Raw genomic sequence first — 21,753 nt, 5'->3', positions numbered from 1 at the left:
ACTGCTAAGAACTATTGTAGTTCTCTATCCCCCGCTAACAATGACCCACTTCAAGCTACAGATTTCTGTTAAGTAAAAACCCATTAAAAGAAAAAAAAAATCCCTCCAGGCCATCTGTTGTTTATTTTTCCTATTAGCAGCAAACTGTTCTCTTGGAGAACAAGGGTCAGTCAGTTCCACAAGAAATAGGAACATTTTGCCCTTTCATTTGCTGCTTTGTAGATAGTAGCAGGTATTACTTTTCCCTCATAAAGTTTAAACAGGTAGAAGTCGGTAATGTGATAATGTGGTCTTTGCAACTATTGTTATTTGAATTCGCTATAACACAACAGCTGAGTGTGGATATATGAACTCCTACTCCATAACATTTCTTTTACAAATGGTGCAATGTTCTGACTACTTTACTGATTCAAATTTATCTTTTGTTGCATGTTTTAACTTTAAGTTTCTGACAAGATAATGGCATGACACTTATTATCATACCAACATTTCTAATATTTGTATTTTACTCTAGTTTAACTGCATTTTGTTTTCCTAGGAAATTGTTCTCCTGTATAAAATAAAAATAACAGACTCCAATTTACCTCAAAATGAGCAGTTTAAGTATTATTTTTTCCCCCAAATACCCACAGCTATTAGTCAGCTGTGGAGAAAAGAGAGAGGAATCTTATCCATGCATTTTCTGCAGCACGAAGTGGAAAAGAAGTAGAAATATGCAGCAAGTGTTTGTAATAATAATAACATGCACTGCAGGTATGAACGTATTTATTTATTAACTAGTTGATTTAAAAGAAATCTATACACATACAGCTACCTTTACAAAATCATCTTTTGCAACCTGTAAAGTTGAGGAAGGCCAAAGCAGTGGGAGGTAGTTGAAGATAGGAGTGGTGAATCATATATTTGCAATGAGTAAAATGCTGAGCTTTTAATGAGACATATTAATAATCAGTAACACAGCCAATAACATTTTTTCCCCTTCATTTTAGCTTTCTAAAATTGGAGAGCTGTGATAGGCAGTAAATTATTCTTTTAATTTATTATCATGCTTGATAGTAAATTATCTCTATAATGATCCCCAATCTATTTAGAAGATAGAAATAAGTAATAATACTGGGAGCAAGGAAGAAGTATAGACCAGGACTGCATTATTTCTTTTGCTTGCCCTCCTCACAATAGTGTTGATCCATGTTAAATTAACGTTATTAAAAGTAAGCTCAAATTTGTTTCCTTTCACACTATGTAATCAAAGCTGAACAATGCATAAGATGAAAAAGATTCCAAAGAAATAAAATATGAGAATCTGACAGCAATCAGTTGTAAGTCTGTTGGTTTCTATAAGCATTCTGTGACAAGCAGATATATATAAATTTGGGGAGGTTTGGGGATTTTGGTGGTTAACTGATTCTGGCAGTCAATCTGTGCTGGCACTGATTACACAAAAGACTGTAGCCTCTATGGAGCAGGCATTATTTTGAAGGAATTATGGACTCAGTCAAGTTTTAGTGGTTTACTATCTATTTTAGTGCCAATGCTAACTGATATTCTGTGTAAGTGAAGTATTTGAACAATCATTTCCATACATTGAATTACTGTTCCAGTAAGTGTTTGCTTGTTCTGGCTATTTTTATCACATTTTACTTTTGCAGGATAAGCTGGAACCATTAATGTGACAGTTTCAGATGATTTTACTACACCGGATGCCAGCACAATTTATTTAAGCTACTTTTTTGCATCTATTCCATAACCTATGTTTTAAAATATTCATCATTCTGCAATATGGAAAACAGAAGGGTCATTGCTTTTGTTTTGATTTCCTCATCTTCCTCCCTAAAATGTTAAGTTAAACCAAATGGATTCTAGATGCTCATAAACCTATTCTATAGATTTTGACACAGGACTACAACCAATGTTACAATGAGCAGACTGAAAATAAAGGAACATTGTTTTAGAAAAGTCATTCATATAGGTCAAAGAGAAGAAAACCATTTTGTAAGAACTTATGCTATCACTATTTATTTCTTTATTTATTTAGTTAGTTATTATTTTATGTAACTTTATTGAATATTAAGATTGTGAAAAGGTAGCATAATACTGTAGAAAAATACCAGTCACCTCCCTACATGTTTTCATTCACCTTCCTCAGATGTGACCAGTATTCTACCCCAACATTCATGCACCATTGGGAGGGAAGGCTCTCTCCTGGTTGACACTCTTGTTCAGAGCCCTCTCTGAATGAAATCCTTCCCCTGTGGGAATCAGAAGATATGTTTGCAATGTTTTCACTGGGGTCAGGCTGAAAACAGTGCTGTGAGTGAAAGTTTACAATCTATTTATAAAATAGCATGGTAATTCTTTCGTTATTATAATGAAACTATTCTTTATTCATGCTATTCTGTTTGCTTTGACTACCACTGCATTTTAAGCATAACTTTTCACTGAGCTTTCCCTAATGGCAGTCATGTCTATTTTATTTTTTTTTTCCACTTGAGTTAATTTACAGCCTACCAATAAGTATGTGTAAATTAAAGGAAATTATCAGAGTAAAGAAAAAAAATGAGACATTCTGAAAGGAAGACATTCAGTGTAAGGAAGAAGAAAAATATTTCTGATTTTTCCTTGGTAATAATATTGGAAAGAACATGAAATAGTAAGTGGATATAATGTTGATCAAAATTAGATGTAAATGAGATCAGTCCTCTCTAGATTGTTACTAGATTAAAGACAAAGTGAAGAGCATAAACAATTCATCTGTGACTGCACTTCAAATATTTTTCCATTTAAAAAAAAAAATAAAGACTTTTAAAGCTATAAGTATGCTCTCTTTCATCAAAAAGGTGAAAAAAAAGAGATTAAACCCCTTCAAAATTTAGGATGATGTATATTTTGGATGAGAAAATGGTTTTGGTTTGATTTTTCATCAAATTTCCTCACAGTTATACAATATAGCCTGCCATTTTTCATTGGGAAACATTTCTAAGAAAAAACAGGGGAAAGCAATTAGTCCACTAGAGTATTCAAAGCAGACATTAGAAAACTAAAGACTGCAGCTTGATTTGTTTAGATTTATGTTTGTTTCCCCCTTCCCTTCCTAGCTATCCTAGAGGTATGTCTAGCTTGTACTTTTTTTCATAACATGAAAATCCACAACAGATTTTGACTTTTGATTAAAACAGGAGATAACCTTTAATATCTCAGTAGGTTTTGTGGGAAGAGAAACCTGTTTTTCAATTTTTTTGAAAGAGATGATAAAATAATATAGGTTTCCTATAACCTGTGAGGTGAAAGTCAACAGAGTTGCAAGAAGAAGGTCTTATCCACAAGGTGAAAGTAATAATGTTGACTATGTTTCACTTTGGCAATTCATAACTTAAGTGTGCAATTGTGGTCTTTTGCTTTAGCTCAATGGAATATAAAATTAAATAATGTATGATTTTAGAATGAAGTAAAATTTTAAATCAGAGTTATAAGGTTCAGACACAAAATTACAGTAGGAGAAAACCAGAATTGAGCATGGTTTGGAAAGTCCTGTTACTGTCCTTCCAATCTGACTGTAAACAGAGCTTAAAAAACCTGACAAATGGCTGTAGTTGCAGTGCATTTATGATTGCATTAGTATTCTGTGCTCACTTAGGTTCAGCATAAAAGCCAAATGCAGTTCAATCAGCTGTATTCATATCTTTCATAGCAGGTAGTATATGAATGAAAGTGTGTAACTCATTTCTTTACTCTAAACACTGAAAAAAAATGAGCTAAGATGGAATGCTAGATAACGTACAGTGATGCTCAAATGCTTTCCATGGGTGACATGAGTAATTTTATTTTAAACTTTTCATCTTTGGACTCCATCACATTCATGGCAGGTATCAGATAAAACATTCCAAATACAGATCCAAATTTGTATGAACAGTTATATTACTCCTAAAAACAGCTTGAGACACCCTTTTCTATGAGTACTCACAGAACACCTATCTAATGCTTCAAATTTATGTAATTCCCCCTTGGAGAGTTTAAACAATGTTCTAGTCTTTTCGCAAGCTAGTTTCGTCTGTACAGATCTTCAAAGGCATGCAATTTCCTTCTGAGTAAATAGCACAATTTCTGATACCACTAACTCCTATGGTCAAGACTAGCTTTAAGAAAAGCCATACATGTGGATGGCTGTATGCTAAGTTTCCAATTCAAATGGTATTTGCTTTTTGCATAGGAAATGTTAAATAATACATAGATTGCTTCACTGAATGTTTCTTATTTCCAGAGTATCTGGTATTTTGCTTCAGGGAATGTTTTTTTCCCGACTCATTCTTTGTCTTCAGTACATTATATGCTTTTAAACATTTTAAATTATAGTTTTAAATATTTGTCTAACAAATAATGCTCTGGAAATTGAGTCAATGACATTCAGTCTCATTTCTTAACCTTTCTTTTCATAATATAGTCAGCTTGTCATAAAAAATGCCAAAACTCTTCTGAAAATAAACGTTACAGTGATTCCCACAGAAGGAGGAAGCTGTGTGCTGGCTTTTCTCCACGAAAAAAAAAAAAACCCAGATGAAATGAGAAGGGATTGTACTGTAAAGACCATCACAGTGAGAAGAGGAAGGCTGGTGATGTTGGGGAGATGCTAGGGCCACAGAACAACAGTGTTTTCTATTTTTGGATGTCAGGTCTCTTCTGGAACATATAGGTGAAGTGTCAAGAATTGATGGACTTCTGTCATAAAGATCAACATGATCAGGATTTGATCCATGGATTCAGAGATAGGCTCAGGGAGGTTTAATTACCTTCAGTTTATACATGATTTTTTTTTATTTAGACATGATATTATTACTGTTGTTCAAAATACACAATGTAGCATGATTTCTCAGTTCTGGTAATAATAATGTCTGTTTACATGGGAGGATAAACTTGTCAAAATTAAGACCCAGTGGGAAGGAACAATACAAATCTTATAGCCAAAAAAAGGAACAATTTACTTTCAAGCTCTGGCCAGGAGGTGATTCGGCAACTGAAGTAATTGCGGAAGTTGTCCAGCCACTAAGGCCTTCTCTTCCGTTCAGTTTCATGGCTGCCTCACACCAGATTCTCAGTAACAATTGTCCAGGCAGCGGAGGAAGAAATCTGTGATGCAGAACTGTTTGTGCCAAGTGGTCCAAATCCCCTCTCTATAGGTATTCTGAGGGGTTTATCTTGAACCGGTAACAGCTGATCCTGTAGAGTGAGAACCCATTAGCAATTGGAGTATATTAATTGGAAAATATGAAGTGTTCTTTATTCTTTAGTTTCACTGCTAGTAACCCAGTTCATGAGACAGTTCCACAATGCAAATACATTGTGGTAAATGAGAATAAGCAGGATGCATTTCAAAAGCGCACCCATTGTCTGAAGTAAAATATTAATGTAAATACATCCTGAGAATGTAGGTACATCCTGAGAGTTTCTTGATCTGTGAGTAACTTAGTGCTTCTGTTTTATTTCAGAATTAAAAAAAAAAAAGTCTAAACCACCCAATAATTATAAATCTGTATCTCTTTCAGTCAGTTATTCACTACTGAAGACTTGAAAAATAGTTCAGGAAGTAGAAAATAATTTTGACAAGAGGAAAACTTATCTTTCACAAAAAGTCTTGTTATGCAATAATACGTGATGGTTGTAAAATATATGCCATTGAAGTAATCCTACATAGAGCATACACACACAAGCATTTCACCCTTTTCACTACATAAAAACTTTAAAAAAAACCAGACCTCCTTGATTTACTGACAAACTATTTTTTTTCGCTAGCTGTCTAAAGCAAAGTGATTAAGAAAAGTCTGACTTGCACAATGTAAAAGACAAAAATTATCAATGTGACCCAACTGAAGTTACAGGCCTGTCATCCTTTTATTATTGCTTTGTATAATCTGTTCTTTGGATGTTGCAATAGTCTCTTCCTGTCTAACAAATACTTAGGGAACTTAGAACTCGATATTTGAAATAATAGAAAGACACTGAAGGTTCATTATCAGTCATCCAGTTTCTAAATTTAGTTCAGAAGCCATTGTTGCCTCAGTGGAGACATCGATTACCTTGCAGGGAGAGTCACATGGTTCCTGGAGATACTGCTCACATCATAGTAGCACAACCATTTGCTGTACCCTGTGGGGGGGAATCTATTAGTCTCCAAAGCATTTGCTGATTTATCCCACAGCAAAGAATCTTCAGTTTGTGAATTCAGCCCTACAGAACTGTTGCCAGACCTGACTTGGTATTATTGATGCCCCTGAACAGTCTACTGACATACCCCATCTGATGAGCTGTGATTACTCCTGTCAATGTGAGCAAAAGTCACATTCAGAGCAATAGAACCTTTCAGCCAATATGAGTTTTAATACTTGCATGAATATAGGGTAACCCAAAAATGTGGGTTTAGAACAATCACTTTTTCTCAAGTGTACCTGATAGCCCAGGTGTATATGGTGTTGTCACTGTTTGGCACAAGCTTTGTGGTAATTGGACTTGGCCTCAGCTTGTTTTAGTCTGATTTCAGCTGTAAGACCGTATTGCCCAGTGGTTAGATGTTTCTTGTCCCGCTTTTCCTGCATGTAACAGCAAAGTTGTCTAATGCTCAGATGACTGACCTCTGACTTGTTCTTAGTTTTAGGTTAGCTTTGTGCTATTATGCAGTTATCGTCCTACAAAACCCTATGTTCAGAAAAGTAAGGTAATTATTGCATAGCTTAACTTACAGATAGATCAGTGTTAGCATCAGACTTCTTGAAAATGTTTGAAAACGTTGCTGAGTGAAGCAAAGTAGAAGAGCACCCATGCACACAAACACAGATCCTGTCAGCAGTGTGCTTCTCCCAGTGAAGACAGCTGCCCCAATGCCTGCCAGAGGAAGAAGGGCTCTCAGCTTCAGCTGCTGCCTTTTTTTGGGTCTATGAGACTAACAGCAGAGAAAAGGGGCAGATGCTTTTTTTTCTAAAAGCAGTTGTGCTTCACATGTAAAGAACTATAAGGTTTGACATTGCAACCATTTATATTGCAATAATTTTCATATTAACAGGCAAGATTAAATGATTGGACAGAGATGGACTATGCAGTTAAATAAAGGTCTCAGTTCTATACCTGTAATGGCATTCCAGCTTGCAGGAAATGTATGTTGGCTTATCAAGTTCAATCTTTCAGTGATGAAATAAATGAAACTTCTAGGTCATTTCTACTTAAAATATTTTAAAAATTATTAAATATTTTGTTTGTAAATATTAATAATTAACTAGCTTAAAAAAGAACTCAGGATCTGAATTACTTGTGTTAAATTTGTAAAATGGAAAATAGTTCATAAAAATACAAACATCTGTAAAAATAACTATCAATTGAGTGAGTTCTTAATAATAAAGTCTGAGATACCTGGGTAGCTTCAAAATCCCTTTTTGAAGTTGCTAGGAAGACATAGGAAATTAATTATTTAAGAGTCACATTTATTAAAATAATATTAATAAAGTTCTTTAGAAAACTATCTCTTCTATGTTCAAATTCATTAATATATATTTATATACATGTATATGTGCATACATCTGTAGCTAAGAAAGAATATGAATATAAGTTTTTAAAATTATTATTTCCAAATGCTCAAGTCATTGCTTGAAGCTAGAAGGGACATAACTAAACTGACATGTTTAAAAAATAACATGCTATTATATTGGCATGTTAAAGTTATCATGTATAGCTTTGCAAAAGGTCAGACAGAACAATTAAAAAATTACAGCTGAAGAGTAAGTTAATTATCAGATTATTCCACCGGGATGCTAACAGTTTAGACTGGAATCTGTTTGGCATATGATATCCAGTAACTAACTGAAAAGATCTGATATAATTTCTTTCAAGTCAGAAATAGGCAACAAATTTAAATCTGCCTTAAGATTATTCACATGTGCTATAAAAGTATAGATTAATTGCCTAAGACATTTCTGGTGACACAAACTTTAAATATTGTATAACTAATGAATTAATGAACTGGAAATGAAAAAAAATGAAGATGTTCTCCTAGTCTTTTCATGAGCAGCCAGAATTGTTTGGGGCAAGAAATAACCTTACTGGATCACAGTTTGTCTTCATACATTTATAAACAATGAGAACCAGCCTTTCTGATCTTGTGCTATTTAGGAAGTGTCAAAATCCAAAGCTTTTGGTAACTTTCAATTTCCAAAGGCAAATTTTTTTATTAGAAGAGATATTCAGGAAAACACATGCCAGCGTACTTGCTCTTCTATTCCTCTTTCCTAGCATAGAAATATGCCAAGAAAAGGCAAAGTGGAGAAAGAGCACATGGCCGTTGTAATCCTGTCTTGTAATGAATCCAAAGAAATTGTGCATCTTTAAACTGCCCTTTAAAGTCTTTGAAAGTCAGTGGTGTCTTCAAGAACAAGAAGGTTGGAACAGACCTGAGTTTGCTCCTTTGAATCTTTCCCATTAACGTTTGCATATATAAAAGAGAAACTGTGATTAATTTCCAAGTGTTTAAGGCCAAATGAGGTCAGTTTTTCTAGTCCTCTGAACTGTGAAATAGGAGTGCATTAAGATCTCCTAAAGGTTGTAGGTAGACAAAAAAATCTTGATCTTCAGGATATTAAACTGTAGCTATAGTGAGAAAAGAGCAAAATCTAAGTACTGCCAGTAACCTAAGCCCGCTGGAGTCTTAGGAAACTATTTTTTAAGATAAACTCAAGTGGTCTTATTTTGGCAATTCTTATCATAAGCTCCAAAATGAAGAAAAAATTCTGCAGTCCCTACTAGTGTAAAGAAGGAGAAAAATCTTTTGAACATCTTGTGAATATGTTGATCCTGCTATAAGAAAAGTATCTAAGAAAGATTAAAGATGATTTTGTATTTTCCATCCAAACTTGTTCTGCTCAATACAGTATTCTCTCTATCCACAAAAGTTTGAGGCAAGTCAGAGAGGAGAACAGAAAATAAAAAACATTCATTCACTTTTGTTCCACAGGTAAAAACAAAAAAAATAATTCTTTAAAACTTTAGGAAAGATGCCTAATGCTCACACACACTAAATTCCAGAGAAGCTAGTCTAGTACTTTCTCCATACTGAGAGTAATGTAAGCAATCGCCCCTTTTACCTGGCCATCTGAAAGAAAAGGGTTAAAGGAGTTTTCTCTGGGTGAGACCTAGAATTTGCAGCTTTAAAAGATCATCAGGGAACATACAGTCCTACCCCATTCCCTAACAGTAATAATAGTCATCCTTTTTGGTTTATTCTTCCCTGAATCTGGGAAATAGCATACATGTAAAGTATGCTATGTTGTCATGGTGAGATGGAGTGTGTACCACACCAGTTCATGTTTTTTAACTACTTTCATTGATATCTTATTTCTAGGTTGCACTAAACTGAATATAACAACCAAATACCGCACTTTACATTATCTTTGTAAAATTGCAAATTGTTGCCTTATTGGGTAGCTTTGTACATACAGTAAGTTATAGAAGTATAGCTTTTCAAACTATAATTTGATAAGCCAAATAACTTGAAATGTATAAGTGTTTATTTTTCTTCCTATTAATTTCTTTGTGCAATCCCTTAGACGTCTTTCCAGTATACACATATCTTTTGTGAAATGTGATCCTCAAGCCTGGAATAATATTTTCATAGCAATGCTCTCAATACTACCAGCAGAGGCAGGATAGCTTTTCTATTTCTAATGGGTATTTCTTATTTATCCAGACCTTTTTAATGCATGCAGAGATCATGTAGAGATGATTATTCAGCATGACCTCCTAACTCTTTTTCTGAATCACTGCTCTATCATCTGGTAGATGCTCCAGATGTCCTTATGTTTGACTCTAGTTATTTTGGAATAATAATCATTAAGATATGCTGAATATTTTGCATATTTTTAAATTATTGGAGAAAAAATCATATGTATGCTACAGGTTACTATATAAGACAATGCATTGTTAAATGTATCTGACATGCTAAATATTTAGACTGTATAAATTGCAGATATTTCCCTTTTTAACAAGTTAATGTAATTTTTTTTTTTAATATATTCTGCATCAGGTGACAACAATTCAGTGTAGTGGTATCAATAAATTCATTGTTTTCAAAGTCATTTGTGAATATTGGAGATAATTCCACTGATGTCAATACAGTTAAACAAATTAAACAAAACCAAATGAAAATAATATTATGTTATGTCTCACTTGTATGAACTTTCACTTGCACTTTGAACACCCTGATTTTCTGTTTTCTGTTAATGTTATCAGCTTTATGTACCAATATAGCTCAGATCCCTGTAGGCATAACTGGAATGTCAGTTTATATAGAAATATATTTATTTTTCAAATTAATAACAAGGTAGAAATGGTTCTAAGCCACAGCTTTTTGATCTGGATCTCGAACATAAATTTTGAGGTTGACAGATTTTTTTAATTTGGTCTGTCATTAAGGTTGGGCAGCTGGACATCAAATTCCACTCTGGATCTGGGAGATGGGCTACCTACCCAAGACTTAGGACTGTTCTTCAGTGGAAATTGGAAGTCAGAGTTGATATAGGTCTGCCTTTTCCTTTGTATAATCAGTGGGCAGCAAAGTAGCCCTGGAGGTCTTGAAAGGAATATGTCTATACATTACTCACTTTAAACCTGCTGAGTGCTTTCAGTAAATTCGAGGAAAAACAAAACTTAATGTTCTTTTCATCTTCCTTCATTTGACACTTCACTTCTTTGGAGTAAAACTGGAAATAAAGTATGTTAAATGCACCTCTGCTGTCCTTGAGTAATCTTTATCTTCATACCTGTTTTCATTCATGTTGGACTACAAAATAAAAGTCACACGGGGACTTTGGCATTTCTAATGCATGGAGAAACAGTTATACGTTTTTAGAATTGCATGAGTTTTAGACATGTTAATCCCATGTTCTAGATACTTTCGAATTTCATGGCCATGTTTATAATAGTGCATAAAATGAAAAATAAAACTGAAATAAAGTTAACCCTTCTGAAAATGTTGAAAATTTGCATTTCAGGTAATATTCAGGAAAAGTTAAACGACAGTCCATCTTCTCCTTCTGTGACTTGGGACACATTATCTTATCAGGAGCCAGAAATTAAATATTTTCTATATGATGAGGCAAATGTAAAGCAAAATAATGCTATTAAACCTGAAAACTAGAAATGTGTTTATGTTAGAACATAAAGGACGGAATACTAAGTGGGACAGAAGGGAATAAGTAGCCTTTTGAGTTTAGGGAATAATGACTGCTCTTAGTATGGAAAACAATTTGGAATTGCAAGTGCAGAAGTTTCCCCATCCTCTCAGTTTCTTATACATATCTAAAAACCCAATAAAGATTGCATCTTACATTAAAAAATATTGTTTCAGATGAGCTATGTTCTAGCCACCAGTTCGAAATATCCCTAATGTTGTAGCTGTCTTTGGTCTTTTCTGTTCTCCTCTATTTCTTATAGCCATTTTACAGCCTTCAGTTCTTCAGCAGCCTTCCTGTTATGTGTCTTCAGCCTGTCACAAGGCACGAAAGATTTTTCTGTGGCTTGTTGAGTAAGCAGCAATAAACATTCTTCATACTGTGGTGAAATAAACATGACTGCCTGTGATTACAGTGGCTGTGCTTGAGCAAGACAGTCCTTTCTAGACCTATGCTCACATGAAGCCCAGAAGAATTTCTGTTAAGTAGAAAAAAAAAAGGTTCAGGAATAGATCTCCAGAATTGTTCCTTTCAGTGCTCTGTTTGTCAAGATATAAGAAATGCGTTTAAGTATTGGTTCCTCTCCTTTTCATATACTATTCTTCACAATCAGTCTTCTATGCTGAAAAAATATTTTTCTGAAACCTTGTCCTTTGAATTTTTCTATCAGTGGTCCCATCCACTTCAGCCACAAAACAAACGAGGTGAAAATAACAAAAAATACAGAATTCCATCTTGTCAGGCTGCATTCTCGAATATCTGACCTAAGCATTTGACATTTTTGTATATATTGACAGATCATTTTCATGGTTAAGTTTGTTCATACTGGTTTCATGTCATTCAGTAAAAGAACATCCAAACACCCTTTGTATGGACACAGATTTTAAATAATATAGGAGGAAGAAAGAAACACAGAAATATTATGAAAATTCAGAACACTTGATTCTTTAATTTACATAGCAATACATCTGTGCACCTGTTATGCAAATTATAGGGGGGGGAGGGGTGAAGTAATGTCTCCACCTAATTTAAAAACACTTTCAAGTATTTGCTTCAGACTTTCCCAAAGATCCCAAAAGATTTCTTCTGTCCGCTGCAACTATTTATTTGAACTCTCTGATACTTCCTAGCTCATCAGCCATTTCAGTGGAAAACCTTATCATATGCTATTTTCCCATTTAGTTTTCAGTTGTCAGACAGTAAAGAAATACAGCAAGTGGTGCTATGAGATGAATTCTGTTTTGCTCTTTTTCCTTTCCCTTTATGTAGAGGTATGAGCAAATATGTCAACAAAACAAAACCAAAAAATAGGGAAAAATGTTGCTGTGGAAATTGAAAAATGTACCATGAATACTTTTAATATTTTATTTTTTCATTTCATTAACTTCAGTATAATGCTGGTATGTTTTTGCTAATCGAGGCAACTGAAATTATCACACTTCAGAGTATGTCCTTTGCTCTGAAAGATTTGCTGTTACAAAATATCACATAGATAACAGTAAATGTACTTTGTAAGAAAAAAAGTGTGCTTTTTGTTATGACCAGTAAACTATTTAGGACTATGCATTGTGATTTTACATGGACTTTATATCAGATGAAAAGTTCACTGCATTTTAAACTTCTTTTTCTATATTATCCCCTGCCTTTCTTTTTTCCCTTCTTCCTTGCAGTACAAGGCATCCATTAAAATAACAAATCTATCTTCACAGGGAGAAAGCTATGACTGAAATTTTGCTAAATCATTCAGTGAGAATTTTGTCTAAGTAACTCCTCTAGCACCTTGTTAAACCTTGCTGAAGACCTTGCTAAAAAATTTTGCAAGTTAGTAGTATGTGAAGGGATAGTCATGCTTAGAATTAGGTATATGCTTTCATACTTTGTTCAAGAGGTAAATTTTAATTGTTGTATTTTTATTTCTGCAGCCTCATCTTTTTTATGTTTCTAGTAGTCATTCTTTTGGACTCATCTTTTGAATTAAATCATGTGTCTTCACTCATACTGACTGGTAATTGTCTATCTACTGCTTATGATTTTAAGTATTTTAGCGGCTAAAAATAATTGTGTGCATTTCATAAATTTGTCACTGCTTTTCAGCAGCGCAAGTGCATTTCAATTTGCTTCCTATGGAAGTGCTGAATTGTGAATCCTTTTCAAATTAAAGGCAATGTTCTATCATTCAGCCCATTCTACGGTGATAATTTCATCAATTTGACTTAATACAAATGTATTTGCATATAAAATGCCACAGGGCCTAGAGGCCTAATACAAACAATTAGTTCAGTGTTTTTATCTTCTGGTAGCACAGTCCTTCTGCATAACAAGCTATTTTGGCAACCTTATAGTTCAGTATGTGTTTTACAAGGGAGAAGGCTGTATTTCCTCTGTGGTTAAGCACTGAAAAAAGGTTTTTTGGATTTTGTCCACACCCTCAGCACTGCTGCCGTTGTTAATACTGCACATCCTGGGATAACCAACAGCAGCATGTCATTGACACTGCGGATGGCTTCCATTTAAATCTCTTCATTTGGATTTTATGAGACTGGAATTGAAAATGGAGAGTGGTTTAGGTTTAGGAGCATTAGTGTCTGGATTTTTAGCCACAGAACTGATATTAACTCTAATGGGAATGGTAAATCCCTTGCATTTTGTTACAAATACTCTTTAGTGATTTCCAGTGACTGCTACTCACATTTGATATCCTTTCACTCTGTTTTCAGATTAGTGAGGTTTGGGGTCTGACGTTGATATATAGACAGTGAATGAACACACTCTACAAACACTGAACATGCTCTGCTTCATCAGAGCTTTGAGGTGAATGCCAGCCCTGCTCCCAGAGTGTGCTCAGTAGAGTCAGATTCACGTGTCTATTCAGCGCATCCTTTATCTGACGACATGTGAGGGAGAGACTTTGACAGGTTTTGGAAGAGCAGATCACTTGACTGGTGCCATAAAGAAGCCACGAGGTCATAGAGGGGAAGGGAAAGCTTGGGCTGAAAACATGAGTGAGGGATACTAAACACTTACCTAGTGCTACACCGGTAGGAGCAGTGTCTACAGAAATGATTCTGCTGATTATATTCAGCTGACATCTGGATTCTGTTTTTAGCACAAAGAAACGTTTCTCGTGTGACCTTGGAAAAGACATCTCAGATAAAATTGTTGCCATATTGAAGCTGACTGTAAAACATCCATTCATTTCAGTGTGTTATACTGTGACTAAGGAGTGCTACAGCCTGCCTCGGTTAGCTTATATGCAGGACACATATAATTCTGGTGGGCAAGATAATGTTAGTATGGCACTAATGTGATATTATAAATGTTGACAAATAAAATAACTTTAGCTGGTGAGCAGAAGCTCACAGTGATTATGACGTTTTTGTTCATTTCATAATAGCTAACATTTCTCCAATACTCATCCCGCAATAGCCCCTCTATGAAGCCATTGTTACTACATTAAAATAATTGTCCGTAATCAAGCCATTTTGGCATGTGGAATAATGCAATCTGTATGTAAAATGCAGACTAATTAAAAACCATTTTGTACCTGTAAGGTTTGCTGAGTGGCATTTCCATAGTGGAGTTCTCCATGTTGTTGTAATCACAAATCATTATCTCTACCACTCCAGAGAGAGAACTAGCTGGCTGAGAAAGCCCACAGAGCTTCACGGCAAAAACCCCCAACTTGCTAAACTGCACAAAATCCTTGATAGAGAGAGGAGAGGGTAACAACAAAAAATGGATAAAAGGTTTAAAGGGATGGATATTATTAAAATAAATGGGTGAGCTTGATGGTGTCAGTGAAAAAAATGGCTATGCCTTTAATATAACTATGAAAAAGAGGGATAGCTGCCTTACAGCATCCCTATGGAGGCCCCCAGTGGTGTGCCCCTGATTCCTCAATTCCTTGTACCTCATACCAGTTCAGGGACTCCACAAAAGAAGTTGTTCCTTGGTGTATTAGGGTAGGTAGATATAGATAAGGTACAATGTTGAATAGTGTCTTTTAGAACTATACAAACAAAATAATATTTTACTTACTTTTCTTTGGAAAGACGTCAAAGGAGTAAATACAGTACTCTGTATCAGATTTCCCTACTGAAAGCAGCCCGGTAGTCTGCTTGTCTGCTTTTCTACATACAGCTCACAACGTTCTTTCTCTTTCTCTCTGCTTTGAAAAATTCATTCATTTTGTGAAAACCCACTGGAGAAAGCAGATTTTCATACAGTCAGAGCTGTTCAGCCAGACTGTGATTTCCACTAGATACAACAGTGTTAGCTCAAGAATAAAAGAGCACGATTTCCCAATTTGAGCAAGATATTCATAGAAATATAAGCAGACACAGCCATCAATCAAAATTTTGAATCCCTGAAAAATAAACCATGAGATAATTTGTGTCTTGGCCTTAATCCGGAGTTGGGGATTTGATTCCATTTCTGGTTTTGAAACATCATTTCTGACATTTTGACAGTGGCAGTAAGTCTCGCTGCTTCTGCTTCTGTGAAGCCTACTGCCTTTTTTCAATAACTACCCCCTGAAAAAAAAATTTAAAAATCAAATGACATAACTGAACAATCCATCTTCTTCCTTAGACATGAAATTTGTTTTTTAGGATGATACATAGTGATAATTAATCAGCCTTTTGTTTTTTCATCTGTTCCCACAAATAACCATGTAACATGTTCTCATAAAAAAAAGTAGCATTTTAGAATTAAGTAAGCAGAAAATTTTAAACAAAAGAATGAGAATATTATCCTGCCCACTGGACAGAACATCTGTGCACAATTTCTTTGGAAGGTCAAATGCTGAGTTAAATACTGTGAAGGACTGCTTATATCATGTTAGCTAGTTACATCTGCATCTAAATAAGTAGGTATAGTCAAATCTCATACTTTAACAAGTAGGTTGCGTATTAGGGTTGGGAAATAATTTTATAGGGGATATATACAACCAATGTCATCTACCCAGACTTGTGCAAAACATTTGACACTGTCCTGCACAACATCCTTGACTCCAAATTGGAGAGACATGGATTTGACTTATGGATCACTATGGATAAGGAACTGGCCAGGTGGCTGCACTGAAAGAGTCACGGCAAACGGCTTGATGCCCGACTGGAGATCAGTGACAAACAATGTTCCTCAGGGGTTGGTATTGGGACCAGCGCTATTTGACATCTTTGTTGGCGACGTGGATAGTGGCATCGAGTGCACCCTCAGCATGTTTCCCGATGACACAAAGCTGTGCAGTGTGATTGACATGCATCCCTTCCCTCCAGTGTGTTGACCATACCACAGAGCTGTGACACCAGTCCTTTAACAAATTGTTAATTTACCAAATTTGGCTGGCCCTTTCAAACCCCTTCCTTTTGAACAGAACTGATGAAAAAACTGCCTGTGCTCCAGAGTCCCTTACTGCTGCTCACAGCGCTCTGTAATCCTTCTTGATGCTCCTCAGTCTGCTCCTGGCTGTATCAGTGGTGCCCACATGAAATAACAGCAGCAGATAATAGTCAGTGAACTGTATGAGGCTTGGTATTCTCTCAGTGATAGCCCTAATACGAGCCTCTGGTAAGCAGCACACCTCTCTAGAGAGTGCATCAGATCAGCGGATGGGTGCCTCTGTACCTCTCAGAAAACAGTTGCCTACTACTATTACCTGTCACCTTTTCTTAGTTATGCTGATTGTTATATGGGGAGCAGATCAGGCTGCCTTGCTCAGCTCCAGTCTCTCCTGATGTGGCTGGTCTTTCCTCTTCAGTCTTCAAAGTGGTGAAGCAGTTCTGCAAGGGCACCTCAGGCTTTGCGGTAAGTTCCTCCTGTTGGTCCTTGCCGTTGCAAACTTCCACTCTTTTGCATTATTGGTCTCCCCTCCGTGTGTGACAGTGGGGGAGTTTTTGGCTGTTTGGCCACGGGCTCTGGGTCCACTGCAGACTGTGCTTGGAACTAGCTTTCTAAATCCTTCTCAGCCTCTCTGATGCTACACAGCCTTCTCACTGCCTCCTGAAGATCAGGCACCTGCTGCAGGAGCTCCTTTGCCTGGGCACACCTATTGCAGGTAAGTCTGCTGCTTGTCACTCCTCTAGGAGAAAAGTCCAGGCACTTCAGAAGCTCCATCTGGGTGGAGGCATCAGCCACCATGGGGGTAGATGGTGCAGACCCTTCAGCCGGAGTTTGCAGCCTTTGCTCTTGGATGAATGCTCACCATTCTACCTTGAGGGTCAGGTAGGATGAGTGCCCTTGGCCTGTGCAGACAGTGCCCAGTTGCTGGGTTATAGGTACTTCAAGCCTCTCCACCGGTGGAATGCCCCTCCTTTGAAGATGTGCCCTTCCTGCACGAACTGCCGTGTGAACTGCCATGTCAAGCCCAGGCTGATACGCCACGATCTGTTTGCCCTCTCTGTTTGTCGTGATCTTGGTTGCTGGTGCTCTCTAAGCTACTTTTAATAGTCTTGGGGGGGGTGGGGGGGGTGGGGGGGTTTGCGGTTGCTCTGGCAATGCCCAGGCCTCGTCAGTGACATCTACAAGAGCTGACAGTTCCTGGTGGGTCTCTCCACTGCCTTGGCATCTCCTTGCCTCAGGAAAACCCACTGTGTGCTGAGATCTGCTGCTCTGTTGCGGGCCAGGCTGGCTTAGGAGCAGCTCCCCTCAGTGGCTTGGGGGTATTGGCGATGTGTGCTTGCAGCCCAGAAAGACAATTGCATCCTGGGCTGAATCAAGAGAAGTGTGGCCAGCAGGGAGGTGATTCTCCCCCTCTGCTCTGCTCTGATGAGACCCCACCAGCAGTACGGTGTTCAGCTCTGGGCCCCCCAGCACAAGAAAGACATGGACCTGCTCAAGAGGGTCCAGAGGAGGGTCATGAAGATGATCAGGAGGCTGGAGCACCTCTCCTATGAGGACAGGCTGAGAGAGCTGGGGTTGTTCAGCCTGGAGAAGAGAAGGCTCCAGGGAGACCCTATAGCGGCCTTCTAGTACTTAAAGGGGATCCACAGGAAAGAAGGGGGAGGGACTCTTTACCAGTGAGTATAGTGATAGGATGAGGGGTAATGGTTTCAAGCTGAAAGAAGGGAGATTTAGATTAGATATTAGGAAGAAATTTGTCACTGCGAGGGTGGTGAGGCATGGGAACAGGTTGCCCAGAGAAGCTGTGGCTGCCCCCTCCCTGGAAGTGTTGAAGGCCAGGTTGGATGGGGCTTTGAGCAACGTGGTCCAGTGGAAGGTGTCCCTGACTATGGCAGGAGGTTGGAACTAGATGACCTTTAAAGTTGCATCCAACCCAAACCATTCTGTGATTCTGTGATATTTTTATTTGCTATTGTAGTTTCCAAATGAAATCAACACAGGCAAACAATATGAAATTTGGTTTATTTCCTCAGTAAACGTGTTTTCAGCTTTACCAGTTGACAGTCAATAGCTTGGTCAGTCTTAATATACGTTTAAAATCACCAGCTACACATTATTACTTCTACATGAATCAAAATAAAATTGCTTACTTTAATTTAAATATTACATATTTTTTCCAGTCTCTCAGCTTGGACATCAAACTGAAGAGTGCAAGGAGTATATAGATATTAGCAATGAGGGTGTATTCTCTGCTGCACTTGCTGAATTTTACTAAGACGGTGAATTAAAGGCACTTGTGGAAGCACCGATACCTGCTGAACGACTGTGAGGTACCATCAGTTAGTGCCAAAATCAACCTACCAAGTGGCGGGTCTGGCAGCATCACAGGGTGGGAACCCAGTGCTCTGCAGGGACCACATGAACACTCGTGCAAGCTGGATGGAGCACACATGGGAGGGTATGCTGTTTGCTGCTTTTGTGTAAGGAAGAACCTACTGTCCATTGCAAGGAGATCCTCCTTTGCAGAACTGCAGCTATAAAATACAGCTGCCTCTACAGTTTCCAAGAGCAGGTTAAACTCTAACAAAATTTTCTGGGATTTTTTTTTGTTGGTGGTGGGATTTTTTGTGGTGTTTGAGGGGTTGTTTCATTTTTTAGTCCAAAGCAGCTTTTTCAGTCTCATCAGTAGTTGTGAATATTTACTAGGACTTTCTAGGGGAAAAGAATAAGGGATGCTTTTGGGTTTTTTTAAACCAACACTTACATCTTAAAAATAACCTAGTAAAAATGAAATAAAGGTGTGAAACTGGGAGAAAACTGTTTTTCTACTTATTCTCAGTCATGAATATTTCCAACCCATCTTGAGCTTTTGTTATCATAGAGCAGTTGAAAACTTGGTTTACTCTATCACTGAAAAGAAAAGAGGTTTAAATGCACGAAATGCTTCCTGATTATTATGGTCATTCTCACTGCATTTAAGAGACACTTATGCTAGACACCTGTTCTATATTCAGTAAGCAAAGATAGCTCTGGAAGGCTATCCATCTATATCCTCAAATAATTTAATCAAGGAATACGAAATATGAGATGTGTACATCTCTGTGCCTGAAGAGGAAAAAAAGGCCAATGAGAAATTTTAAGGCTTTTGTGAAAACACAACTATCAGGCATCTTTCTGCAGTTACTGCTGTAGAAAGTCTACAAATGTAAATACTGGAAAAATGATCAGAACCAAACAGATGTTCTCTATTCAGCTGGCTATCAGTTTCTTGTTTGCAGCCTATCAGTGTGAGATCCCTGAAAGAAGATGACGTTATAAAACTGAAAATGACAACTTCATCTTTAAGAAATTGAGGACGAAGTATAATATGCTAGGATTGTCCTGGTATGAGCTAGAACAGAACTAATTCTGTACAGTGATTTTACTTTTCAGTTAAATCTCTTGTAAGTAGCTGCACTTTCTGAAATCAACAGCATGTTTGTCCAGACAGTATCTGCTTCTAGTAGTGACAATGTTTGATGTTTATAGTTAATACCAAGGAATGGTGTGCAGAAAGGCTCTTGCTTATACCTGCTCCTACAGCATCCAAGGTCACCGCTAAATCTTGTACTCCATGTTGAGGTGTCACAAGAAAAAGAGCTCGTAATGAAGTAAAACGTCACACCTGTGGAGGACCGAACGGGACAGGTGATGAAAAACTGACCAACTAAGTATTCCATTCCATATATGTCACACTCAGTATAAAGCTGAGGGATCACAAGGGTTAAGCTGTCTTCTTTGGTGGCTGACATCTGAGGAATACTCTGTTTTTCTGTCTGTGATCCTAATCCATGCATTCCTGAATCCAGTTCCCAAATCCAGCTCCTGAGTCTGGTTCCCATCTGCTGCCAAGTCCAGCCTGGGACTTCCCCAATGTCTGCCTTGCAGCGTGACTGGTGAAGTATTGTCATCAGGGTGGTGCGTTCAGTACTGGTTGTGTGTATAGCTGTATATATTGTATTATCTTCTTATTAGTATTATTATCTTTTCTTTCTATTGTTATGATTTCAGTAAAGCTGTTTTGGTTTTCCTTCCATAAGTCTCTCTCCCTTATTCTCTCTCTCTTCTGCTTCTGGAGAGGGAAAGAGGTTAATAGAATGCGTCTATCATTCATTAGTGGCCAGCCCAGGCTTAACCAGTAACATAGGATACGAGACTTTCACTGCTCTGAGACACGTGTACAGTTTAATTAATGAAATACTATTCATATATTACTATTTAAGATACATTATAAGCACATTATTTATACTGGTTTTTAATATATAATTTATGAAAGTGTGTATCAAGTTGTAACGGGTCTGCGTGGCAAGGTTTTGGTAGCAGGGGGGTTTACAGGGGTGGCTTCTGTATGAAGTTGCTAGAAGTTTCCCCTATGTCCGATACAGCCAATGATGGCTGGCTTTAAGACGGACCCACCGCTGGCCAAGGCCGAGCTCATCAGTGATGGTGGTAGCACCTCTGGGATAATGTACTTAAGGAAGGGAAAAAAGTTACTGTGCAGGAGCAATTGCAGCTGGAGAGAGGAGTGAGAGTATGTGAGAGAAATATCCTGCAGACACCAAGGTCAGTGCAGAAGGAGGGGGAGGAGATGCTCCAGGTGCCGGAGAAGCGATTCCCCTGCGGCCTGTGGTGAAGACCATGGTGAGGCAGGCTGACCCCCTGCAACCCGTGGGCGGGGGAGCAGATGACTGCCTACACCCCGTGGAGGGCCCCCATGCCGGAGTGGGTCGATACCTGAAGGAAGCTGCGACCCCGTGGGAAGCCTGCACCGGAGCAGGCTCCTGGCAGGACCTGTGGCCCCTGGAGAGAGACCATGCTGGAGCAGGTTTGCTGCCAGAGACCCCATGAGAGGGGCTCACGCTGGAGCAATCGGTTCCTGAAGGACTGCACCCCATGGAGGAGACCCACGTTGGAGCAGTTCATGAAGGACTGAACCCGTGGGAAGACTCACGCTGGAGAAGTCATGAAGGACTTTCTCCCGTGAGGGGGACCCCACATTGGAGCAGGGGAAACGTGTGAGGAATCCTCCCCCTGAGCAGGAAGGAGCGGCAGAAAACAACAGTGTGATGAACTGACCCCAACCCCCATCCCCTGTTTCTCCCCCTGTGCCGCTGTGGGAGAAAAGGAGGGAGGGGTGGGGGGAAGGTGTTTTAAGATTTGGTTTTATTTCTCA

Source organism: Leptosomus discolor, chromosome 4 (genome assembly GCF_034619465.1).
Source record: "Leptosomus discolor isolate bLepDis1 chromosome 4, bLepDis1.hap2, whole genome shotgun sequence".
Lineage (NCBI taxonomy): Eukaryota > Metazoa > Chordata > Aves > Leptosomiformes > Leptosomidae > Leptosomus > Leptosomus discolor.
The sequence above is the reverse complement of the archived record's forward strand: the minus strand, read 5'-3'. Positions refer to the sequence as shown.